At 47.5% G+C, this 26,368-nt stretch overlaps 1 protein-coding gene across 1 annotated transcript in view; it reads left to right on the top strand.

Moving 5' to 3' along the window:
- Positions 1 to 16,871: 16,871 nt before the first annotated feature.
- Positions 16,872 to 26,368, top strand: part of LOC144668271 (mothers against decapentaplegic homolog 3) — a 136,351-nt gene continuing 126,854 nt past the window's right edge. The window contains exon 1 of the mRNA XM_078530085.1: positions 16,872 to 17,001. The gene's annotated coding sequence lies outside the window, so the exon portion shown is untranslated. The remainder of the gene's footprint in view (positions 17,002 to 26,368) is intronic.

The raw sequence follows: 26,368 nt of genomic DNA, 5'->3' as shown, positions 1-26,368 counted from the left end.
GTGCAGCAGTCCTGAGCTGGGAGAACTGAGAGGTGCCGCACTTTAAATCTGGCTCCCAGTGTGAGGAAGCAGCGAGGTGACAGGGTAGCAGGCGAATGGGCGCCCACCCGCCATGGAAACAGCGTGTTTCCCAGGAATGCCTGATTAATGAGGTGGGATTGGGATGATACAACGTGAAAAGCCGCCATTGCTGTCAGCGGGTAAAACATTCTCTTTCCCGCCCGCTCCCGCACTTTGTGCAAATCTGGGATGATTCCGCCCACTAAGTCTGTCCAAGTTCTTTTGAAACCACTTTGCATCTTCCTCACAACATACATTCCCACCCAGCTTTGTGTCATCCGCGAATTTGGAAATATTACACTTGGTCCCCACGTCCATATCGTTGATATATATTGGGATCAGCTGGGGCTTGAGTACTGATCCTTGCGGTACCCCCACTAGTCACAGCCTGCCAACACCAGAATGATCTGTTTATTCCTACTCTCTGTTTTCTGCCTATTAGCCAATCCAGTGTATTATCTCCTATCCCATCGGCTTTAATTTTGCTAATCAACCTCCTGTGGGGGATTTTATCAAAAGCCTTCTGAAAATCCAAGTACACCATGCCCATCTACTCCCCTTTATCAATTCTGTGAGTAACATCCTCAAAAAACTCCAGCAGGTTCATTAGACATGATTTCCCATTCATAAATCCGTGCTGACTATGCCAAATCAGATCATTGTTACCAAGTGTACATTTATCATGTCCTTTGGAATAGATTCTAGCATTTTCCCTACTACTGAAGAAAGGCTAACAGGTCTGTAGTTCCCTGGTTTCTCTCTCTCTCCTTTCTTAAATACTGAGGTGACATTTGCTACCTTCCAATCTGTAGGAATCATTCCAGAATCTATATAATTTTGGAAGATGACACCAATGCATCCATTATCTCCACAGCCACTTCTTTCAACACTCTGAGATGTAGAATATCTGGTCCCGGGGGCCTATCAACCTTCAGTCCCACTAATTTCTCCAATGAAATCTTCTTACTAATGCTCATTTCCTTCAATTCCTCATTCTCCCTAGTCCCTTGGATCTCTGGGCAGAAATTTGCGTTGTGCAGGTGGGTCCGCGCCCAACCTGCTCGAGCGCAAAGTGACGCGTGATGACATTAAACGAGCGTCCCGAGTTCATCGCGCGCTTGCGCCATATTTCGGTCGGCAGCACGCCCGCTGACAATTGACAGGCCTATTAAGGCCATTGAAGTTATAATTGAGTGAAATTATTCGCTGCCCGTCCAACCTTAACGGCTGGCGGGCAGGCGAAAAGGCCAAGCGGCCTTTGGATTTTTTAGGGAACCTCATCCACGCGCTTGCCCTCCTCCCGCCCCCCCCCACCACCACCACCCCAGCGGTTGATGCTGACTGGCCGCTAATTGGCTAGCCAGTGTGAAACCGAGGTTGGGGCCTGATTGCAGGCGGGCGGTCAGTCTCACGGCCACTCCCGGACCTGCCCGCTGCACCCGGCCGATGAGGGAAAAATCCTACCCTCCGATTCTGGGGGATATCCCACATCTGCCTCAGTGAAGACAGACACAAAGTAATCATTTAGCTTCTCCGCCATTTCTCTATTCCCCAATATAAATTCTCCTGACTCTGCCTGTAATGGACCCCCACTTGTCTTGGCTAAACGTTTCCTTTTCACGTACCTATAGTGGCTTTTACAGTCTGTTTTTATGTTTTTTGCTAGTTTGCGTTCATATTCCAGATAAAGAGATAAATGTCTGCTATGTAGTTCATCAGGCATCAGTGTGGCACTCCAGGCAGCTGCTAGTATACATCAAATAAAAATATCATTTTTAACACCCGGCACTTTGTCCTGAATTTTCTTCCTGCTTTTCCACGAGTTCTATGGCAATTCCATGGTGCCAGCCATCAAAGCCCAGCCAGATCCTTGACTTAACTCCCCTTACTTGGGCTTTTTACCAGTGTAACTAAATTAGAATCACACTGGGAAGCCTGGCATATTCATTCCCCTCCTTACCCTGCAAACTATTGAGGCCAATTATGCTGCTCGTATCATTATGAGACCAGCACAGACAAATGACCTTGGGCTGCAGAAGGGAGCTGGCAAATGGCATTCTCCCTCCTAATCAGCATGATGCCCACCAAACGGTCGACTGACACTAACAGATGAAGAATGACCACTCAAGTGAAGTCCAACAGGGCACCCAGCATCTGCGGAGTTGGAACCCTGAGCACAAGACTTCAGTACAAGGGAGAGAAAATAGGAATAAAGCAAACTAGGAGCAGTAAAATAGGTCATGGGAACTGCTTATTGCTTAAACAGTCAACTGAAGGAATGATACAAACCAGGCGTGTACATCTGAGTGTGCAGAAGGTGATTAATCAGATACTTTATCTGAGACACTCACTTAACATTTAACCCTTAGGGTTTAAAGACAGGGTCCCACCACCACTTTCTCAACTGAATGATTTCTGACTAAGCAAAACATCCTTTGCCCCCTCCACGATGTTTATGTTTAAATGATGTGTTGAAGGCATCGTCAGATGGAGCTGACTCACTGGGGTCAGGAACAAGGGAAACTTGAGTTGAAATGCAAGGCTGATGGGAAACACAGGGATTATGCGTATGCTTCAGCAAGTTCTATCACGGTGTCACTCTGAGTCACAGCAGCTCACCATTTAAACAAAAAATGAATAACACTAGCCACCAAAGTAAACAGAAGGAAGCGGGCATTTCAATCAGTCGGAGAAACAGAGAAACAGGAGGAGGCCATTCAGCCCCCAAGCCTGTTCCCGCATTCAATTCAATTGTAGTTGATCCGTACCTTAACTCCATTTAATCTGTAAAATCTGGGCCAGGTTTAATCCGAAATGGGGGTGCGGGAGGGTGGGGGGAACAGAATTATACGAGTTCTCCCTGGGATACTTTTGGACACCTCAAAACACCCAGTCCAGAGTGCATCCCAATTTTGGACCTTGTACCTCAGGAGAGATGGATGGGACTTGGAAGTAGTGTAGCAAAGACTCACTCGGAGGATACCAGGGCCTAAAGGTTTTAATTAATTTATGAGGACAGTTTATATTCCTGTGGATTTGAAAGCTTGAGAAGTTGTCTCAATGAGGTGGTTAAAGTGGGAAAGGGGTTTCATAGAGTAGATACAAAGAAGCTATTTGCTCTGATGGGGGAAATCCAAAACAAGCAATCTTCAAATTCGAGCTAGCCTAGAGTGAAATCATGAAGTATTTTTTCACTCAAAGTGCTTTGGAAACCTGGAACTCTCTTTTAGGGCCCCAGTTATGCCTGTCTCTTTATGGGGTATGTGGAACATTCCTTGTTCCAGTCCTACTCCGGCCCCCTCCCACAACTCTTTCTCCGGTACATCGATGATTACTTCGGTGCTGCTTCATGCTCTCGTCTGGACCTGGAAAAATTTATTAATTTTGCTTCCAATCTCCACCCCTCCATCATTTTCACATGGTCCATCTCTGACACTTCTCTTCCCTTCCTTGACCTCTCTGTCTCAATTTCTGATGATAGACTGTCCACCAATATCCACTACAAGTCTACCGACTCCCACAGCTACCTCGACTACAGCTCCTCACACCCCGCTTCCTGTAAGGACTCCATCCCATTCTCTCAGTTCCTTCGCCTCCGTCGCATCTGTTCTGATGACGCTACCTTCAAAAACAGCTCCTCTGACATGTCCTCCTTCTTTCTTAACCGAGGTTTTCCACCCACGGTGGTTGACAGGGCCCTCAACCGTGTCCGGCCCATATCCCGCGCATCCTCCCTCACGCCTTCTCCTCCTTCCCAGAAACATGATAGGGTCCCCCTTGCCCTCACTTATCACCCCACCAGCCTCCGCATTCAAAGGATCATCCTCCGCCATTTCCGCCAACTCCAGCATGATGCCACCACCAAACACATCTTCCCTTCACCCCCCCTGACGGCATTCCGTAGGGATCGTTCCCTCCGGGGCACCCTTGTCCACTCCTCCATCACCCCCTACTCCTCAACCCCCACCTATGGCACCTCCCCATGCCCACGCAGAAGATGCAACACCTGCCCCTTCACTTCCTCTCTCCTCACCGTCCAAGGGCCCAAACACTCCTTTCAAGTGAAGCAGCATTTCACTTGCATTTCCCCTAACTTAGTCTACTGCATTCGTTGCTCCCAATGCGGTCTCCTCTACATTGGAGAGACCAAACGCAAACTGGGCGACCGCTTTGCAGAACACCTGCGGTCTGTCCGCAAGAAAGACCCAAACCTCCCTGTCGCTTGCCATTTTAACACTCCACCCTGTTCTCTTGCCCACATGTCTGTCCTTGGCTTGCTGCATTGTTCCAGTGAAGCCCAACGCAAACTGGAGGAACAGCACCTCATCTTCCGACTAGGCACTTTACAGCCTTCCGGGCTGAACATTGAATTCAACAACTTTAGATCTTAAACTCCCCCTCCCCCCATCCCCACCCCATTTCTCCCCCCTCCCTTTTTTTTCAATAATTTATATAGATTCTTCTTTTCCCACCTATTTCCATTATTTTTAAATCTAAAACTAAAACTTTGTTAGTCTTTCCACCCCACCCCCACTAGAGCTGTACCTTGAGTGTCCTGTCTTCCATTCTTAATTAGCACTTTTCTTAGACAAATATCACCACCTTCAACACCTCTTTGATCCTTTTGTCTGTGACATCTTTTGATTATCTGCTCCTATCACTGCTTGCTTATCCCCACAACCACCCCACCCTCAACTTCTCTCTCCCCCCGCCCCCCACCTTAGACCAGCTTATATTTCACCTTTCTCCTAACTATGCTTCAGTTCTGCCGAAGGGTCATGAAGACTCGAAACGTTAACTGATTTCTTCTCCACCGATGCTGCCAGACCTGCTGAGTTTTTCCAGGTAATTCTGTTTTTGTTTTGTACTCTCTTTTAAAAGATGGGTGATGCTGGGGTCAATTGGAGTGATAGATTTAGATAATGGCATCAAGGATTATGGGCCAAATGGAATCATGGTACAGATCAGCCCTGATCTAATTGAATGGAGGAACAGGTTGAAGGGGCTGAATGGCCTCCTCCTGCCCTGATGTTCAAAGTAATTCATTCCATGTAAAACACGTCAAGATATTTCTGAGGGGCATAATCAGGCACTTATAAGCGTAATCTTTTCTTTCTATTGGCCCTCACCTCTTTATAGTTATCCTTAATTGACTTTTGCAGAACTCTCAGCTCCCACTGCTGTTTGTTTCCCTGTATCATTTAAAATAAATGTTTATAAGCAGAAGGAATTTAAGACTCAAAGGCTGAAACCCCTCGACACTGCCCCATTGAAAACCAAGGGAGCGTTTTTGCGCCAAAACAAACACTAAAATATTTTTGACGTCTCTTCCCAGCACGCTGTATATGAAGGCATGTGTTGTTCCATACATTTCTCTAATTCTTCTTTTGACTTATGAAGGTCGAGTTTGCAAGGCTCCTGTTTCCCAGCATTCCTGTGTCTCACTCAGCAAAGAGCCAGGTCGGGGAATCGGCTGCAGAAATGATCACATCAGATCTGATCAATAACTGGATTGATCAGGAGCGTTATGAGTTGGATATCAGTGTGAGGCTCTCTCCAGTCTGCATTCCCATTCAACAAGGCTTTGGTCCTGCAATAGACCCTTGAGACACAACTTGGAACATGGCAGTAAAGTTGGTGTTAAAAGTGAAACTCTAGGTTCAGCCCCGGTTGTTTTCGGTTATTCGATGACAGTTCCTCGCACGGCCAAGAATGTGAGTCCATGAATGAAAATTCCTGTGTAGCATCTGAAAAGGTCCCGTCATCTCCTAAAGAAAATAGCTGCTCATTGATACATGTGCAATTGCAGCAACAAACAGGCAGAAAATGGAAGAGATTACTGGAAGGTAAAGCACACAGTAAACCAAACATAAAAAAAGAAGAGCAATAACTTTCCATGCATTACCTATAATGGGTTAAAGGTTTTGAGTCTTCCTGGTTGTGTCACAGTTACTTCCAGTGCCATGCCAATCCATCATGTCTGGGTTACTTCCAACGGGTGTCACACTTGTGCTGGTTTGAAGCTAGAACATTTGCATACGTACATTTATATTTATCTTTCAGCGTCACAAAATGTTGATGCTGTTGTCCACACACATTACTTCCCCTCACTGACCCCCAGCCTGCAGCCCTGGCCAGATTCCTGCTGATTTGTCACATGTGACCTTGGCTGGGGGCTTCCCCCACCAGTGACCTGCAGCCCCTGCCACCCTGCTTGGACTCCTTCTCCGAGCCAGAATATGCACTTGCAGAAATTAAAAGGAGAGAGAGATGAGGCTGAAAGAAAGAGAGAGAAAGAAACAGCAATGTAAAGACAACAGAGACAAGTAAGAAAAAGACTACCTGCTCCATGGGAGAGTCTCTGGTCTTAATAAAAAATTGTGACTTTAATAATGTGCTAGGCGAAGTCTCCTCATTGTCTCAACGTAGACAGATAGCTTCTTCATCGACTTTCTCCTCTTCCTCCTCTCTCCTCATTCTATGGGGCTGTTTCACAGGCATCGATGACCCTCTGGTACAAGCTCAAACTATGTGAGAGTGGGAACAGGCTGGGTGTTGTTGGATGGTTCTTCTTATCCCAGAGATTATCGAGCTTCTGGAATGTGTTGCCAGCTGCTGATTCTCTCTCTGCCTTCAAAAGGGACCTGGACCTGTTCTGGACTAGGCCAGAGATCGCTTCATACAGAACGTAGAAAATAGGAGCAGGGGTAGGTCACATGGCCCAACGAGCCTGATCCATCTGCCATTCAACACAATCATGACTGATCTTCTGCCTCAGCTCCACTTTCCCACCAGCTCCCCATCTTCTTCGATTCCCCAAGTGATCACAAATCTGTCCATCCCAGCCTTAAGTATATTCAACAATGGAGCATCTACAACCCTCTGTGGTAGAGAATTCCAAACACTCCTTTGAGAGAAGAGATTTCTCCTCACCCCGGTCCTAAATGATCGCCCTCTTATCCTGAGGCTGTGCCCCTGTGTTCTAGATTCCCCAGCCAGGGGGAACACCCTCTCAATGTTTACCCTGTCAAGCCCCTTCACTATCTTTTATGTTTCAAAGAGAACCTCCTCTCGTTCTTCTAAACTCCAGAGTTTACTCAGCCCCTCATCATATACAAGGGGCAGAATTTTACACCCCACAGGTGGGCACGCGCCCAACCCGATCGGGCGTAAAATAGCGCATGACGGTGCCGGGTGAACGTCCTGACGTCATCGCGCACTCGCACAACATTTCAGTCGGCGAGTGCAAGCAGGTGCCAGAGCTGCGCCCGCCATTAATTAAGAGGCCACTTAAGGCCATTAAAAAGCCAATTGGTGCTGATTTTTTTGCTGCCTGTATAATTTCACACTCGTCATACAGGCAAAAGGGGCAGGCCAGCCGACATTTTCAAAAACTTCATTCACAGGCGGGATTAAATGGGTCAGCAGCTTTGCCAGTGTCAGTGGTGAGGAGTTTGGGAGATAGTTTGCTGCTTGTGACTTATTGGTACTTGACAGCTTCATCTCCGTTCTGAGCTTCATTCTTAGCATTTCCAGGTCTCCTTGGTGTCTCCAAGGGCCCCGGAGGATTTAGGACCCTTCCAGGTATCAGGCAGCCTCCTGTTACCCTGGTAATGGGGATTGTGGTCTCTGCTGGAGGCACCTCCTCTGAGGAGGAAGAGAGGGGCAGAGGGAGAGGAGGCCGGGTGTCCCAATGCAGCTTCCAGGGTAGTGACCTGTGGGAGGAGAGGCGCAGGCACAAGGGGTGCAGGGCCAGCAGGAAGGCCAAGGTGGAAGGGGCTTCAAAAGGCACCACTATCCTGCTGCCAGGGTTTACAGGCAGTGATGCAGCTCCCGCAATATGTCCGAAGTGAAATGCCGAAGGAGGCTCCACCTCTCAAGGGAAACAGTGACCTCCATTTGTCAGACGATTGCACCTGAGATCAGCTCCGACTGTGTGGGTGGACACCCCATGCCAGTGGCGCTGAAGGTCACAGTGATCCTTAACTTCTATGCCTCCGGCTCTTTCCAGAGGGGGGGTCTGTGTGGAGTGTCCCAATCAGCTGTCCACAGTTGCTTCAAACTGGTGACAGAAGCTTTGTTCAGGTGGGTACTGACCTTTATTCTTTACTGTATGGATGAGGCCAGCCAGGCTGAGCGAGCCAGAGGCTTTGCAGCGATTGCTGGGATCCTCCGCATCCAGGGTGCTATAGACTGTACACATGTGGCCATCAAGGTGCCAGTGGGTGAGCCCGGAGCCTTTGTCAACAGGAAGGGATCTCACTCCATGAACGTGCAGATAGTGTGTGACCACAGGATGCTGATTCTGCAAGTCTGTGCAAGGTACCCAGGCAGCTCCCACGACGCTTACATCCTGAGACACTCCCAGGTGCCGAGGCTCTTCAGTGCTCCAGCCCGACTGGATGGATGGTTGTTGGGTGACAAAGGTTATCCATTAAAGACTCATGACGCCTCTCCAGCACCCAAGAACAGAGGTAGAGAAGCGTTACAATACGAGTCATCCTTCCACAAGAGCGGTGATAGAGAGGATGATAGGTGTTTTCAAGATGCACGTCCGATGCCTGGACCGTTCAGGGGGAGCACTACAATAGCCCCCAGAGCGGGTGTCACTGATAGTGGTTGCATGCTGCACTCTCCACAATCTGGCACTGGCAAGGGGAGACCCACTGGAGGAAGAGGAAGCAGCTCCACAGGCACAGGTTATGAGTCCAGTAGTGAGTCAGAAGAGGAGCATGGTGAGGAGAATGCTGAGGGCGTGGAGGCAGACCTTAGTAACCTCCAGGGAGGCAGGGACACCAGGGATGCCTTGATCCAACGCTCCTTCAGATCTCCGAAGATCAGCTTTAACCTCATGCTGGGGCTGCTGCCTCCATCCCTGGTGTCTGAAATGACCCTTTCATTTGAACCTAAAGTTCACTCAGTGCATGTGCAAAAAAGCTCAGGGCCACATACGTCCAGCGTTACATACTGACGTACCCTGCACCAAGAAAATAAAAAGGTGAAGCATACTCGGGCCATTACGACAAAAACAAAATTTATCTCATTTTGACAATCGAAAAAAACTTACATAACCTTCTCTGGCCTTCATTCCCAGACCAGTAAAGATAAACCAAACATAAATGAACAGAAAATCACCAGTGAATTGTCCGCCTTGTGTTCATGGTGCCTTTAACTTACATTTCTGAGCGCTACGACTTGGTGACTCTGCTGTTTCACTGGCCGTGATGACCTTGGTGGTCGTCCTCTGGGCAGTGGAGCCTGTGCTGGACCCGCCTGGGAGGGAGCGGCCAGTGCCACAGCTGGCATCTCCCCACTCGCCACAGCCTCATCAGATGTGACAGTCACTGGACGAGGGGTGGAGGAGCTGCTGCGTCATCCAGAGCGCCCTGAGAGGAGCCCACAGATACGACAGGCAGCTCGTGCACCAACGTGAAGTTGCTCTGAACCTCCCTGTTCACCACTGATGGACGGGCACCTAGCTGGGATACTGGGTGCCTCGATCATCTCCCACACTGGCACTGACCACTTAAGGTCAGTGCCTGTGTGAGGGCTTGCAGGTCTGAGCGTATCCCCAGGAATCCTTCATTCTGTCCCTAGAGCTGCCTCTGGGTCTTTTTCCGGATGGCAGGCAGTGACTAGTGGTGTATCACAGGGATCAGTGCCAGGGCCCCAGCGATTCACGATATATATAAATGACTTGGATAAGGGAACAAAATGCAATATTTCCAAGTTTGATGACGACACAAAACTGGGCAGAGTTGTGAGTTGTGAGGAGGATGCAAGGAGACTTCAGGGTGATTTAGACAAGTTGTGCATGAGGGCAAACACATGGCAGATGCAGTATAACGTGGATAAATGTGAAGTTATACACTTTGGTGTGAAAAACAGAAAGGCAGCCTATTATTTAAATGGTGTTATATTGGGAAATGTGGATGTACAAAGGGATCTGGGTGTCCATTTCACCAGTCGATGAAAGTAAATAGGCAGGTGCAGCAAGCAATTAGGAAGGCAAATGGTATGTTGGCCTTCATTGCAAGAGGATTTGAGTTCAGAAGTAGGGATGTCTTACTGCAGTTATACAGGGCCTTGGTGAGACCACACCTGGAGTACTGTGTGCAGTTTTGGTCTCCCTACCTAAGAAAGGATATACTTGCCACAGAGGGAGTGCAGCAAAGGTTCACTAGGTTGATACCAGGGATGGCAGGACTGTCATATGAGGAGAGATTGGTTCGACTGGGTCTGTATTCACTTGAGTTTAGAAGAATGAGAGGGGATCTGATTGACACGTATAAAATTCTAACAGGGCGAGACAGACTGGATGCAGGGAGGATGTTTCCCCTGGTCGGGGAGTCTAGAACCAGGGGCCACAGTCCCAGGATGCGGGACAGGCCATTTAGGACTGAGATGAGGAAAAGTTTCTTCACTCAGATGGTGGTCAATCTGTGGAATTCTCTACCACTGGCTGTGGAGGCTGGGTCACTGAGTATATTCAAAAAAGAAATTGATAAATTTTTGGATATTAGGAGCATCAAGGGGTATGGAGAGAAAGCGGGAATATGGCATTGAGATAGAGGATCAGCCATGATCATATTGAATGTCAGAGCAAGCTCGAAGGGCTGAATGGCCTACTCCTGCTCCTAGTTTCTATGTTTCTATGCATGAGAGTTGCCACTCTCTCAATGGAAGAGGCAGTGCGCTTGGCCATGAGGGTCAACGCAGTGCTTATGCCCTGCAAGGACTCCTCCACAACGGAGACATGGCATGCAGATCCTCATGGATCTCCACCAGACCCTCCCTGGAACTTTCGCTGGACATCCAGCATCTGCTGCCTAATGGACGACTCCAGAGGCTCATCATCTGCCTTCGACTGAGCATCACCCTGGTCTCCAGCAGCCCTCCGACTGCTGGAGCCCTGGGCACTCTCTGCCTCCGCCTGCTCCACAAGCGAGTGTGAAGTTCCCTCACCAATGTGGACTGACATTCTAGCCGCCAATCTAATGCCCACCGAGGTGCTGGTATCTGCACTGATACCTGGTTCAGAGAGTGGGTATGACGCAGGTGCAAGTGAAGCCCAGTGGTCCTCTGGAGTCAGGAGTGGCCCTTCGGGATTATATGCTGGCGAACCTAAAGGGGAGAACAAGGGCATGTCATTAGTTAAAGTCACCACACTGTCACTGTGCATGCCAGGCACCCGGGTGAGACAATGGAGATCTGCATTACAGTGCCATTGTCTTTCAATGACCAATGTGAACTCCAGGTTCAAGGTTCCCATCAATGAAGGGACTACACTAGGAGCGTTGCACAATCCGAGGGTCTCACCTCTGTGCATTGCGCTCTTACCTTCATCTTGCACCCTCAGCCTCTCCACGCCCGGTTGCACAGGGAGCGTGCTGGCTCTAGAGCTCAAGGGCATTCTGCTCGAACCTGCTGCGCAGCAGGCGGCTGGGCGGGCATCTGCCTGTACACACCCTCTCTGATTGGTTATGGCTTGTCTTCTCCTGAAAGAACAGAGGAGCATTGATTAGTGCACTCTGTACCTGCAGCGCCACTGCAGCCCGAGCTGAGGGTCACCTGGCAGGGCACATCCAAGTCGTGGCCATTGAGCCACAAGGCACTCAGTCCAAGGCTCACCCCCTTGGGTAATTCCGGCATCATTGACAGTTGGCACTCAGACTCTAACACCGCTGAGCTCCACGGCAGAATGGCCACACCTTAACACTTCCGCACACTGACCCATGCCGACACGGTACTCACCCTCCCTGAGCACAGCAGGTCATTGAACCACTTCCGGCACTGCACCCATGTGCGCCGCACCACATCATGGCTGCTCACCAGCACGGCCACCTCCTCCCCTGCCCTCTTGGTGAGGTGCGGTGGCCTCCTCCTCCCGTCTCTGGGGACAAGGGTGTCCCTCCTGGTAGCCAGTATCTCCGGCAGGATGGCAAAGCCCTCATCCGAAAAGTGGGTGGCCGAGTGCCCACCTGACCCACCCTCCCGCCTGGTGTCTCCAGCCACACTCACCTCCATAACTTGAATGTTGAAGATGCAGACGTCCTTCTGCGGTAGCCGTCTAGGGGCTGCCTGGGCCGTTTTTAAACCGGCCGCCGGGTCACCATTGGACCCGGCGGCCGACAGGCGCCCGCCCACGCTCGGCCCGTTCCGACCAATGAGGAGCTGCGGTTCGCACTGGGCGGGCCTTAATTGGGGGGGGCCAATCGCGGATTTTTTGCACAACTTCATCCACGGGTTTTGTTCAGCGATTTAAAAAAATTAAAAACTTTCAAACTCATTTCTAACATGTCCCCCGCTCATCTGTCGTGAGCGGACATTTTGCCAACATTTCTAAACTCTTTATTTTCATTGTTCAAAATCTTCATCTCCCTGAGGCTCAGGGAGCTTTTCTTGCGCACACCCGCGCGCATGTGCGAACTTCCGCGCTCACCCTCCTCTCCCCCCCTCCCAGACAGCGTCGAGTGCTGCGGCATGGGTTTCACGTTGGGCAGGCCTCAATCGGCCCATCAGCATGAAATCGTGGTCGGGCCCCAAGTGTGGGCAGCAGTCGCTTTCACAGCCACTCCCGGGCCCGCCTGCCGTACCCGCCCGACGAGGGCAAAATTCTGCCCCAGGTTTGGGTTTGATCACCTGAGAAGGGGGGATCTGAAAGGGATTTGACAGAGTGTATTTTCTCTTATTTTGCCCTGTGTTTTTTTTTCTCCCTTTTATACTCTCAGAAGAGATTACATGGCTGGGGGAGAGGGGGCTCAGGGGTGGGGAAGGGAGAAGTATTTAGTCACTATAGTACAAGGGTCTGACATAGAAAGGATTAACGTGGGACTGGGTACAATACTGCCCACTGAGTGATGTAAAGGAGCACATGACCCAGAGGGCAGTCCTGTACTTGACAGAGACGTGTGTAGAGGCAAGCATGGAGACAGCTTCTAGTTTAGACCTTATACTGTATATACGTATATCGTTACAAGTGGTTAATAAGCACTTACTTTTAAACTATACAGGATTCAGAATCTCTTCCTTATGCCTACTGAAATGCACACAAGATCTTACAACTGTCACCATGCTCCAGCCATAATGGTATTGGGGAGGCATGATAGATCAGCTGGCGTTTTCTTGCCCAACAATTTCATACGGTGATTTTGTCCACGTTGTCAGTGTGAAGTTAGCTGCAGAATTCCAGAGGCCTATTTGAGATTGCATTGCAGCTGAGCATTGCCTAAGGTCCATGCAAGTGTGTTCCCGCAGCAGTCACTGAAAAATGGCAACACTACCTGATGTTTCCGGCCTTCCTGAAACTAGAGAAACTGTGGTCCATTCTAACGTTTACCCATTTGGGATCAATAAATGCAGCACAGAGCACCGATTAAACCTGGGTCTGTCTACATTGCAATGTTTCATTATCGCACCATATGGTGCACTTAACCATTGATGGTTATAGCTGTTGATGGAGCCAAAAAGTAAATGTAAAGAAAATTGGGAAAGTAGAGGAAATACAAGAATAAGCAATCAATTCACATGCAAATCTCTGGTCACTTGCCACTTTAATTCTTCATCCCATTCCCATTCTGATCTCTCTGTCCAAGCTCTGCTATGCTGTTCCAATGAAGATCAACACAAGCTTGTCGTCTTTCTATTAAGAACTTTTCAACCTTCTGGCCTCAAAATCAACACCTTTAGATCTTTACCAAAACTCCCATTTTCTCAGACAGTGGGTGTTGGTAATGTTTCTGCTGTAATCATTTAACCTCTAGAGTAGACCCATCTTTTGTTTCGTGTCTCATTACCAACTCCTATTTAACTCGCACCATCATCCCCTTTGTCATTTACACTCTCCTGCCTTCCACCCTAATGACCTTCCGGTGTATTCCTCTCCCTCCCTTTCCCTGCCTCTCTACTTGCTTATGAACTGCAACATCTCTAACTTCCCTGTCCTGATGTTAAGCCATCAACCTGAAACATTAGCCATATTTTTCCCTCCATAGACGCTGGTTCCTCGAGCTTATGCTGAGCTTCATTGGAACAGCGTAGCAGGACGAGGACAGAGGATAAAGAGCGGGAATGGGATGGAGAATTGTAAGCGACCATAGGCTCAGGAATTCTCAGAGCGTTTCAGTTTTCCAGCAGCCGCAGTATTTTGTTATTGCAGTATTGTAAAGAGCTGCACATTGTGAAGGGCGAAAAGCTTGCTCAGTATTCACAGTTTGGAGCTGTCTGGTGGTAGCCTTTATTGTCCTAGAATTACTGAGACAGATTCTTATATCTAGTATTGAGCTAAAAGCCTGATTTGATAATTGAAGGAAATTGAAAGAACGAAGAAAGAGATTGCTTTTATAAAATGTTCTTCACCTTCTCAGGTTAACCCAAAGTGTTTCACTGCCAACAACTTATTGCTGAAATGTAGTCACTGCTGTTGTGGACTGTTGTCAAAAAATAGCCTTGCTTTAGTGACTTTCATAGCCTCAGGATGTTCCATAAATATTTTACAGCCTATGAAATGCTTTAAAAGTGTCATCACTGTTGTAATGTAGAAAAAACAGGAGGTAATTTGTGCACAGCAAGCTCCCAGAAATAACAATGTTATAATGACCAGATAATCTATTTTAGTGATGTTGGCTGAGAAAGAAACAAAGATTTGCATTTATATAGCACCTTTCAGGACTCAGGATGCCCCAAAGTGCTTTGCAGCCAATTTGCATGTGAAAACAAACCCCTACAGCTGAAATATGATCACGACCCAATAATCTGATGTTTGTTATGTTGATTGAGGGGTAAATATTGGCCAGGACAGCCCTGCTCTTCTTCAGAATAGTGCCGTTAGACCTTTTATGTCCATTTTAGAGAGCAGGTAAAGCCTGGGTTTAATAGCTCATTCAAAAGATGGTACCTCCGACAGTGCAGTGCACCCTCAGTCTGGCACTAGAGAGATAAATATTGACCAAGACACTAGGGAGAACTCCCCTGCTCTTCTTCGAAATAGTGCCATAGGGTCTTTTATGTCCATTCAAGAGAGGAGGCGGAGCCTCAGTTTAATATATTGTCTGAAGGTTGGCACCTATGACAGTACAGCACTGTGTCGATACTGTACTGAGAGTCAGCCAAGATTTTTATGCTCAAGCCCCTGGTGTAGGACTTGAATCCATGATCTCCTGACTTGGCGGCGTGAGTGTTACCTATTGAATCATGGCTGACGCATGGACAGTACAACAACTAATGGCAGACACATGAACCTTCCATCATCAGCCCCACTTCTCTGCAGATACAGCCTGACCTGTAAGGACCCAGTGGACTTGCAACTATTGTCAGGGTAAAGCCTCCTGCCACAGCAAACTTAACGCAAGGAGCTCGTTTCAGTATCGTTGACTTACAGAGACCAACGCCTTAACTATATTTCTGTGTATAGAAAGTGTTACTGGATAGCAATGGGCAGTGGTTGAACTTTCCCCTCCTTAGCCCAGAGGCTGCTGATTTCAATTCAGGCACAGCTATGCCAGTTAGAGTGAGCAGTTGTAGAGTAAAGCTGGATTCTGCATTGTTTAATACTGTTCAAGCAGTTATCTCCACACATTTGGCCCATATGGAACCCTGAGGCTTACACTTGTTTGGCTGTTAGTTTATTATTAATCTTCTTTTAAGAATAGATATTTACATTTTGTTGAGACCTATGCTAGGCAGGGTTGGATTGGAGTCACTTCACCTCATCCCACCTTGTTCCCTTCAGGACACTTGTATCTCTTTAAGAGGGTCCCGAGAATAGCACTTAACTCACACATGACGAATGGCTCTTAAAAGAAGAGAGAAATGCTTGCATTTATATAATGCCTTTCACGACCTCAGGACATCCTAAGAAGCTGCTTTACTTTTGCCGCATTGTCACTGTTGTAATGTAGGAATTGCGGCAGCTAATTTTCGCACAGCAAGATCCCACCAACAGCATTCTGACAAGAACCAGATCATTCCTTTTAGCCGTTAGATGTGGGATTAAAAATTGGAAGGGAAATAACCGACTTGGATTCCCTTTCACTTCCTCAAAGTTGGGCCATGGGGCCTTTCCTGTCGACCGGAGAGGACAGGCTGAGTTCAACGTCGCATTTGAAAGATGCCCCCTCTGGCAGAGCAGCACAGCCTGGATCATGTGCCCAAGCCTTCGGTATGGGACGTGAACACTCAACCTTCTGCCTTGTATTTGGGAATGTTGTGCACTGAGCCACAGCTAACACTGCTGGTCAAGCACTGAGAGAAGCTGGTGGGCCTGTTCCCTAGAGTTGGTCAGGCAGGACGGAACTATAGGTGACATTCTTCTAAAAATATCTACAGAAAATGGATTAAAAAAAAGTTTATTAACACACGTTTCCAAATAATTAAGTCATTTTAATTAGGGTAGATTACGTCTTTTGAAACCCATCCGCCTATATTGTTAAAAATCAGCCTTAGGAAAATTACCAACAAAAACGGGAAAAATTAATTTTAATTTCTTTGGCGCTTGGTTTCTGTCTGGAACTACAGAAATGTGGTAAAAGGAAAGGCAAGGAATGAAAGTTTGTGTATGCAAGAGAGAAAAGAGGATGTGGTGTGTGAATTTACTGGAATTCGGGCCAGTTTGTCACAAAGCACAGTGAGGGTAAACTGATACAGGGGGAGCTGCAGTATAAACAGCGTTCAATACTGGATCAAGAGGGACAGAAATAAACTCCAATGTACCACTGACACAAACAGAAGAAGGAACTTGAAAGGCTCGTGCTTTTTTTTTTAGAAGAAGATCTGCAATGGCTAAAACACAAATCAGAATGGATGTGCATTGTGTGACGTCTAACTGCAGCAAGGCAACATTTATAAGATCAGGCTGAGGAGAAGTAAAGCGACCACTTCTGCTCCAGCTAAACTACATCAGCAGAAATAGATCAGCTTTTAGCTCAAGTGACGTATCTATTGGTGAGTAATGCTGAATTCTTTGTTTGAACACGGTTAAAGGAGTAGGATGATTTCCTGGCATTTAGAATCATTTTAACTCCAGCAATCGTTAACTTTCCCCTGTGCATGTGTGTGTGTGTGTGTGTGTGCATTTTAACCACTGTTTATTTAACTAATGCTTATGGGAAGCCTTTTTTGGAAGATTCATAGCTTGTTTGTTTCTATTCCATCGACCAACTGGCCTTAAACTGTGGGTGCTTCTCTCTTTTCAAATGTGCCTAAAACCAAATCGATACTTACCAGCTTGACTAAGTTGATAGCACTCCTGTCTTGAGTCCAAAGATCACTCTAAGATCTACATTCGCAATCTAGGCTGATACTGTAGGGTAGTACTGAAGGGGAGCTGCACTGTCACAGGTGGCATCCGTCAGATGAGATGTTAAGCCAAGGCCCTACCTGCCCTCTCAGGTGGACATAAAAGATCTAAACTGATAGTCCTGGGCAATCCTATCTTGTTGCAGATTCTGTCCCGCACAGTCCTAATTTAAAGCAACATTCAATCTCTTTTAGAACTGTTTTCAGAGTAACACAACAACTTGCATAAACATAGCGCCCTTAACATGTCCTAAGGCGCTTCACAGGAGCATTAGTGGCAACATTTGACACCAAAAACAAAAACAAAAATACCTGGAAAAGCTCATCAGGTCTGACAGCATCTGCGGAGAGGGATGCAGTTGACATTTCGAGTCCGTATGACCCTTCATCAGGGCTAAGACATATAGAAATGAGATGAAATATAAGCTGGTAGAAGGGGGTGGGACTGGAGAGTTCGATAGGTGGCCAGTGATAGATGGAGGCCAAGAAGAGACTGCCAAAGATGTCATAGACAAAAGGACAAAGGGGTGTTGACGGTGGTGATATTATCTAAAGGATGTGATAATGGGGACATTAAGGGAAGCAAGCTAGTGGCAGATGGCCCTAGTGCAGGTGGGGTGGGTGGAAGGGATCGAAATGGGCTAAAAGGTGGAGATGAAACAATAGATCGAAATAAATTTTAAAATAGGAGGGAAAAGAAAAAATATAGTTGTAAAAAAATTATAAATTATTGGAAAAGGGGGGGCCGGAAAGGGGGTGGGGATGGAGGAGAGAGTTCATGATCCAAAATTGTTGAACTCAATATTAAGTCCGGAAGGCTGTAAAGTGCCTCGTCGGAAGATGAGGTGCTGTTCCTCCAGTTTGCGTTGAGCTTCACTGGAACATTGCAGCATGCCAAGGACGGACATGTGGGCATGAGAGCAGGGTGGAGTGTTGAAATGGCAAGCGACAGGGAGGTCTGGGTCATGCTTGCGGACAGACTGAAGGTGTTCCGCAAAGCGGTCACCCAGTCTGCGTTTGGTCTCTCCAATGTAGAGGAGACCGCATTGCAGCAAATGCAGGAGACTAAATTGAGGGAAGTGCAAGTGAAGCGCTGCTTCACTTGAAAGGAGTGTTTGGGCCCTTGGACGGTGAAGAGAGGGAAAGTAAAGGGGCAGGCGTTGCACCTTCTGCATGGGAAGGTACCGTGGGAGGGGGTTGAGGTTTAGGGGGTGATGGAGGAGTGGACCAGGGTGTCCCAGAGGGAACAATCCCTGCAGAAAGCCACCAGTGGGGGTGAAGGGAAGATGTGTTTGGTGGTGGCATCATGCTGGAGTTGGCGGAAATGGCGGAGGATGATCCTTTGAACACGGAGGCTGGTGGGGTGATAAGTGAGGACAAGGGGGACCCTATCATGGTTCTGGGAGGGAGAGGAAGGTATGAGGGCGGATGCGCGGGAGATGGGCCGGACACGGTTGAGGGCCCTGTCAACCACAGTGGGTGAAAAACCTCGGTTAAGGAAGAAGGAAGACATGTCAGAGGAACTGATTTTGAAAGTGGCATCATCAGAACAGATGCGACGGAGGTGAAGGAACCATCCCATTCTCTCAGTTCCTTCGCCTGCAGCAATGCCTGCCCCTTTACTTCCTCACTCCTCATCATCCAAGGGCCCAAACACTCCTTTCAAGTGAGAAGAAGAGCTTCACTTGCACTTCCCTCAATTTAGTCTACTGCATTCGCTGCTCCCAATGCGGTCTCCTCTGCATTGGAGAGACCAAACGCAGACTGGGTGACCACTTTGCAGAACAACTTTGGTCTGTCCGCAAGCATGACCCAGACCTCCCTGTCGCTTGCCATTTCAACACACCACCTTGCTCTCATGCCCACATGTCCGGGCCTGCTGCATTGTTCCAGTGAAGCTCAACGCAAACTGGAGGAACAGCACCTCATCTTCCGACTAGGCACTTTACAGTCTTCCGGACTGAATATTGAGTTCAATAATTTCGGATCATGAAATCTCTCCTCCATCCCCACCCCCTTTCCGATACCCCCTTTTCCAATAATTTATCATTTTTTTTACAACTATATTTTTATCTTTTCCCTCCTATTTTTAAATTTATTTCGACCTATTGTTTTATCTCCACCTTTTAGCCCATTTCGATCCCTTCCCCCCACCCCACCTGCACTAGGGCCATCTGCCACTAGCTTGCTTCCCTTAATGTCCCCATTAGCACATCTTTTAGATAATATCACCACCGCCAACACCCCTTTGTCCTTTTGTCTATGACGTCTTTGGCAGTCTCTTCTTGGCCTCCACCTATCACTGGCCCCCTATTGAGATCTCCTGTCCCACCCCCTTCTACCAGCTTATATTTCATCTTATTTCTATATGTCTTAGTCCTGTTGAAGAGTCATACGGACTCGAAACGTCAACTGTGTTCCTCTCCACAGATGCTGTCAGACCTGTTGAGTTTTTCCAGGTATTTTTGTTTTTATTCTAGATTTCCAGCATCCGCAGTATTTTGCTTTTAACATTTGACACCAAGTCGCATAAGGAAATAATAGGACGGCTGACCAAAAGTTTGGTCAAAGAGGAAGGTTTTAAGGACCGTCTTAAAGGAGGGGGGGACAGATAGCGAGACGGAGGGATTTAAAGAGGAATTCCAGAGCTTAGAGCCCAGACAGCAGAAAGCATGGCTGCCAAAGGTGAGGCGATTAATATCAGGGATGCTCTAGAGGCCAGAATTGGAGAGGCACAAAGATCACAACTGCCTGTAGAGCTGGAGGAGTTTGCAGAGGGAGAGAGGGGCCTCGGAGGTATTTGAAACAAAGGGTGTGAATTTTAAAATGGAGGCGTCGGCAGACTGGAAGCCAATGTAGGTCAGCGAGCACAGGGATGATGGGTGACTGGGATTTGGTGTGAGTTAGGACAAGGACAACAGAGTTTTGGATGATCTCAAGTTTATGAAGGATGGAAGATGGGAGAACGCCCAGGAGGCCACAAAGTAGTCAAGTCTGGAAGTAACAGAATTATGAATGAAGGCTTCTGCAGCGGATGAGCTGAGGTAGGGTGAAGTCGGGTGATGTTATGGGAGTGGAAGAAGCCAGTCTTGGAGCAGGTATGTAGTCTGAAGCTTGTCTCCAGTTATATGCATATCCAATGAGGTGCTGACTCCTGATCAATGAACAACACCAGATGGTAACTTTAGACAGGTTGAAAATGCTCCTTAGCTTGTGTCCCAACCTTGGATGTCAGTTTCTTGGGAAAGCAGAGCAGTCCTACTTAGAGAAGTTATTTCCCATTGCTGAGGACAACATTCAAGCAATTTCTAATCTTGTTTAGTCCAGTGAGACTGTAGGAATGGGAGAAATCAAAGAACTATAGAAACTTACAGCACAGAAGGAAGCCATTCAGCCCATCATGTCTGTGCTGTCTCTTTGAGCGAGCAGTTGTGCTTATTCCTACACTCCCTGCTTTCTGTCCACAAGATCATAAGTTCATCAAACGAAAGTACCTGTCAACTCCCTTATAAAATGATTTAATGAAGCAGCTTCTGCTCCTTTTTCAGACAACTCTGTGAGTAAGAACAATTCCTCCTCATCTGCCCTCAAGATCTTATGCCACTGATTTTAAATCTATGATTTCTGGTTATTGACCCAGCTGTCAGAGCTTTTATCTATTTACACTCTCAAAATCCTTCATGATCTCTATTAAGCCGCCTCTTAACATTCTCTGTTCCAAGGAGAACTGTCCTAATGACTCAAACCTTTCCTCATAACTAAAGTTCCTCATTCCAGGTAATATCCTGGTAAGCCTCTCTCTGTACCCATCTTATGAACACCCAGAGGGGTAAAAGTTCCTCCCGATGCAGTTGTGTGTACTGTGGGCATGATCAATTAACGACTGAAAGAGCACATTGAAAGTTGATAAATGAAACTTTTTGACTTGGCTGCAGATCTCAATAACAGCCAACAATAATTTATAGAGTACCTATCACATAACAGAACAACTCAATGCAGACTAAAAGTGAAGTTGACAATAAGTTACGTAGAGTGACCAAAGAGATATGTTTTCAGGAGATGGAATGAAAGGTCACGAGCTCAAAGAGATTTTGGGAAAGACTTCTACAATGTTAGTTCATGATGACTGAAGGCAATGAACCTGAAAGTGAAATGGATGAAGGGGAATGTACATTAGACCAGAGCTGGGAGACCAAAAGGTGAAAGGTTGGAATAAAGAACACAAGAATTAGGAGCAGGAGTAGGCCATTTGGCCCTTTGAGCCTGTTCCAACATTCAATAAAATCGTGGCTGATCTGATTGTGTCACTTTCCTGCCTGCCACCCCATAGCCCTTGATTCTCTTGTAGATCAAAAATCTCTCTAACTCAGCCTTAAATATAGTCAAAGGTTCGGAGAGAGATGGAAAGGTTAGGGCTGTGTGAACCCATGAATTTCAGCACAATAACAAGGATTATGAATTCAATGCACAGGGGATTGGGGAGTTAGCAGAGGTCAGAGATGAGGGGAGACAGGTATCAGGGACTTTGAGTGAGAGCTGCTAGGGGTTGTATCATTCTTGTTGCGTGGAACTCACATTAAGCCTTCCTTCTCGATCAACACAGAGTCCAACAGAACTAACCCACAGCAACCAAGATAGAAATTAAAAATTTACATTAACAGAGGGAAGGCAGCATAGTGGGTAATGTCACTGGACTAGGAATCCAGGGACCCAGACTAACGCTCTGGGGACATGGGTTCAAATCCCATCATGGCAGCTGGTGGAATTTAAATTCAAATGACAAAAAAACAAAATCTGGAATTGAAAGCCAAATTCAATAATGGTGATTATGAATCTATCATTGAAAAAACCCATTTGGTTCACTAATGTCCTTTAGTAAAGGAAATCCGCCATCCTTACCCATTCTGGCCTACACGTGACTCCAGACCCACAGCAATGTGATTGGCTCTTAACTGCCCTTTGAAATGGCCTAGCAAGCCACTCAGTTCAAGGGCAATTAGGGATGGGCAACAAACGCTGGCCTTGCCAGCAATGCCCACATCCCATGAAAGAATAAAAAAATTAAGCAACATCACCCCAATAAGGAGCAACAATATAACCGAATTCTTTTGGGGCATTTTCTTTAGCTAAAAAAAATGGCAACAGTCAGTATCCTGAAGATAAAATTCTTTGCGCAATTACATTAATAAAGGGAAGAGTGGGCAAGAGAGAGCATTCATCTCAATGCCACACACTCTGTCCAAATGTGAGGTCACACACTTGGATTGCCTTTCATGTTGCACAACAGTGGTGAGTAATGGCTTTTAAAAAACCAAATATATACAACCTTTGATATGTCAAATCCTCCTTCTGTCCATTTAAAAGGAGCCTTTTGCTTTTGCTAAGTCTTAATGACAGAGCAGAGGGACTACACGTTGAGGAAAAACTTAGATTTTTTTTTCCAAAAGTCATCTGCATCCTGATTAGATCTAAAATCGAATGAAGTAGTCTCATTAACTCCCTTACAGTGGTTTATTGCAATACTTTGAATACATAGTTAGAGATGCGATAAAATAAACTGCCTGCAGAAATCTCTAACACCTTGTTTAGATTTTCCCCTTTGTGCTTCTCCAGTATTTATTGAAACAGCCTCCAGCAAAGAGCAATCTCTCTCATAGACCTTGCACAATTATGGAGCAAGCTGAGGGTCCAGGTGCCTCTTTCGCGCATCTGAACGCTTCACTGGGATGTTGGAGTCATTATTTAAGATAGACATCAAGAAAGCCGATAGGAAATCCAGGAGAAACTTTTTTACCCAGAGAGTGGTGAGAATGTGGAGCGGTTTGAGGTGAATAATATAAATGCATTTAAGGATGGATTCTCCCGTCACTTTGATGGATGTGTTCAGCAAGTAAGAAAAGAAACGGTTTACAGCCTAAGTTGATGTCATCTCATGTGTGACATTAGGCCAAGTCTCGATCTGCATAAGAAATGGGTGTTGGTGGGGTGGATGGAGGCATTGGCTTTGCGCCACAATCGCTTGTCCTAAAGGCACTTGACCCTGTTCTCCTCAAACTCCGAAACCGCTTGATGACAGAGACTTCTTCATTTGGGTCTGCGCAAGATTGTTTTTTCCCACGTATTGTGATGTAGCTTGCGAACTCTGAGGTTGGCTTTCAGATTGTCCTAATATCGAAGTCTGGGACATCCTGTGCTCCAGGTTCTGGTGTTCAGCTGGCTGTAGAGGGGAAATTTAAGGGGAAGCGAGATAAATACACGAGGGAGAAGGGCCAGAAGGATATGCTAATAGGACGAAATTAAGTAAGGTGGGAGGAGGTTTGTGTGAAGCATAAACACGAGTTGACCCAGTTGACCACATTCTCTGGGTAAAGATGTTCCTCCTGAATTCCCTATTGGATTTAATGATGACTATTTACATTTATAGTCCCCACTTTTGGGGCTGAATCTTCCGGTCGGTGTGCGGGGGCAGGCCCGACACACACCGACACGTAAAATGACGTGTGATGATGATGGACGTGAGTCCTGGTGGCATTGCGTGCTATCGCAACATTTCATTCAGTGGGCGCGCCGGAGTCGGCTGCATGCCCGCCAAAATGTAAACGGCCTATTAAGGCCATTAAGAAATCAATTGAGCCACTTGAGAACGCTGCCCGTCCAACCTTAAGGTTGGTGGGCAGGCAGAAAACCCAAGCGGCCTTCGTGTTTTTCAGGAAACCTCATCCACGAGCAGGATGAGGTTTCCTGAAGCTTTTAGTCAATAAATAAATTAATTTTCATAAATATAAAGACATGTCCCCACTCAAGTGACACAGTCACACGAGAGGGGACATGTTTAAATAAATTTTAAAATCAATTCTTTAATTATTTTAATCTCCGTTCAATCTCCCCAAGACAGCTCCGTGCCTCAGGGAGATTGCTGCGCTCTTTCGCGCACATGTCCGAAAGAGCGCTGGACCAAATTCTCCCTCCTCCCCCTGCCTGCACAGGTAACGCTGAGCGTACTGGTCACGTTGTACGCTGCGCGGGCCTTCATTGGCCCACCCCGTGTAAAATGGCGGCACAGAGCTGATCGCGGGCGGCGATCGGCTCCACGCTCACCCCCGCCCGCTCCTGCCCAGCCCGCCTGCCATAGGGAAAATCCTGGCCTTGGTCTCCCTACAAACTATAGTCTAGCATTTGCACCACACAAGTGCCAGGCAATAACCATCCCCAACAAGAGAGAGTCTAACCATCTCGCCTTGACATTCAATGGCATTACCATTGCTGAATCCCCCACTACCAACATCCTGGGAGTTACCATTGATCAGCCTTTTGGCTAAGATCAAGTGTAGTATCTGTTCTTATCAATGTCTTCTGCATGTGCAGGCTTCAGTGCCTAACATCAGGAACTTGAAGAGGTGATGGCTGCAACCAGTTGAGTCCCAAACCAGGGGGTAGGTAACACTGTTAGGGTGGCAGTGAAGGACAGCGAAGGATGTACACCCATGGACCAGGCGTTTTTCATAAAGCGAATCCTTTTGGAGTCCTGTGGATTTGAAGCCGTGGAGGTGTACTGCCTGCAGGACTTCCCCAGTGCTGGATACTTCGATGTGACCTTCAAGAATGTTGCTGCCTGTGTCAAGTTCCTAAAGGTGTTCAAGGAGAAGAGATACTAGCCGCAGATGAGAATCCTCACGGTGGAGCCACTCTTTGCTCTGCCGTTGCAATGGGACCATTTGGTGACTGTGCATCTCTACGCCCCCCACATCCCTGTCATCGATGTGCTCACCTTCCTCGCCAGGCACGTCGACAAGATTGGGAACTGCACCGAGGTTAAAGATGCTTTCGAGATTTGGACCAGTAAATGCCAGGTCAAGGTCACACTCAAGGTGGATGGTAAAGGAGCCATCCTCCACCCTCCTTCCAGCTTCGCTATTGGGGGAAGCCGTGGCTACCTTGTCTACGCTGGGCAGCCCAAACTTTGTCGCTCATGTGGCAAATCTGGTCATGTGGCGTCCAACTGCAGTGCTGTCCTCTGCAAGAATTGCAAACAGGAAGGGCACCAGACAAAGGACTGCAAACAGACTAAGTGCTGCAACCTGTGTGGTAAGGCAGGCCACCTCTACAAGACCTGCCCCAAACGCTGCCTCATTTATGCACAAGCGGCCAAAACCAAGGAGGGGCAAGCAGACAAAATGGTCAGTGTCACTACTACGAAGGACACTTGCAACCCTCCACCCACCATGGCCTCCAGCGAGCACAATGGGACAAAGGAGGACACAGAGAGAGACAAGACGAAGGAAAGGATTGAGGCAACAGACAGCCAAACAACTGCCCTGCCCCCTGAACCTCCCACTCCTCAGCAGAGCGAATTAATGGAGGAGGAACCAGCAGGAAATCAACCAGGGGAGTGGCAGCTGATGAGGATGACCAAAAAGAAGAAGGGGCTAAGAAGGGATCAAGCCACTTCCTAGATGAGTGGCAAGAGGCATCTCCCAATTGACAGGGATGACAAGGGCAGCTGCTCTTCGGACGAAGAAGGGCAAGGGCAGCACCTACAGAAGAAGCGGCAAAGCGCTAGGGAGGTGGAGGAGGAGACACCCGAGCTCCAGAACATTGGAGACAATGAAGAGACCAGCGCACCCCAACTTCGCCCTCAACTTGAAGAGGCCAGTGCACCTCAGGCCCAAGAAACTGGGAGCAGTGAAGCGCTCAGCGCACCCCAGCTCCGGGAAGCCGGGAGCAGCAATGCCCCAGAAGGAGTGGATCGGAGAGACTTCTCCAACAGAGAACAAATTCAAACCTCGCTCCTTGCATGAACCCCCCGATGCCACCTGAGCGAAACATCTCCAATAGGGGGGTTCAGGACAGTTTCCTCAGCCCATCCAAAGTGAGACAATTTGTGAACACTATGGGTATGCACGAGCAGACCAGAGGCTTAGAACTCTCAAAGACAACAGGTTTGTTAAGCGACAAAGTGCTTTAAAAATGGGGATAAAGATTGTATCCATTAATATGCGTAGCATTAAATCTA

The sequence above is a fragment of the Cetorhinus maximus genome, chromosome 26 (assembly GCF_964194155.1).
Source record: "Cetorhinus maximus chromosome 26, sCetMax3.hap1.1, whole genome shotgun sequence".
NCBI lineage: Eukaryota > Metazoa > Chordata > Chondrichthyes > Lamniformes > Cetorhinidae > Cetorhinus > Cetorhinus maximus.
Note: the sequence above shows the minus strand (reverse complement) of the source record. Positions and strands in the feature narration are given on the sequence as shown.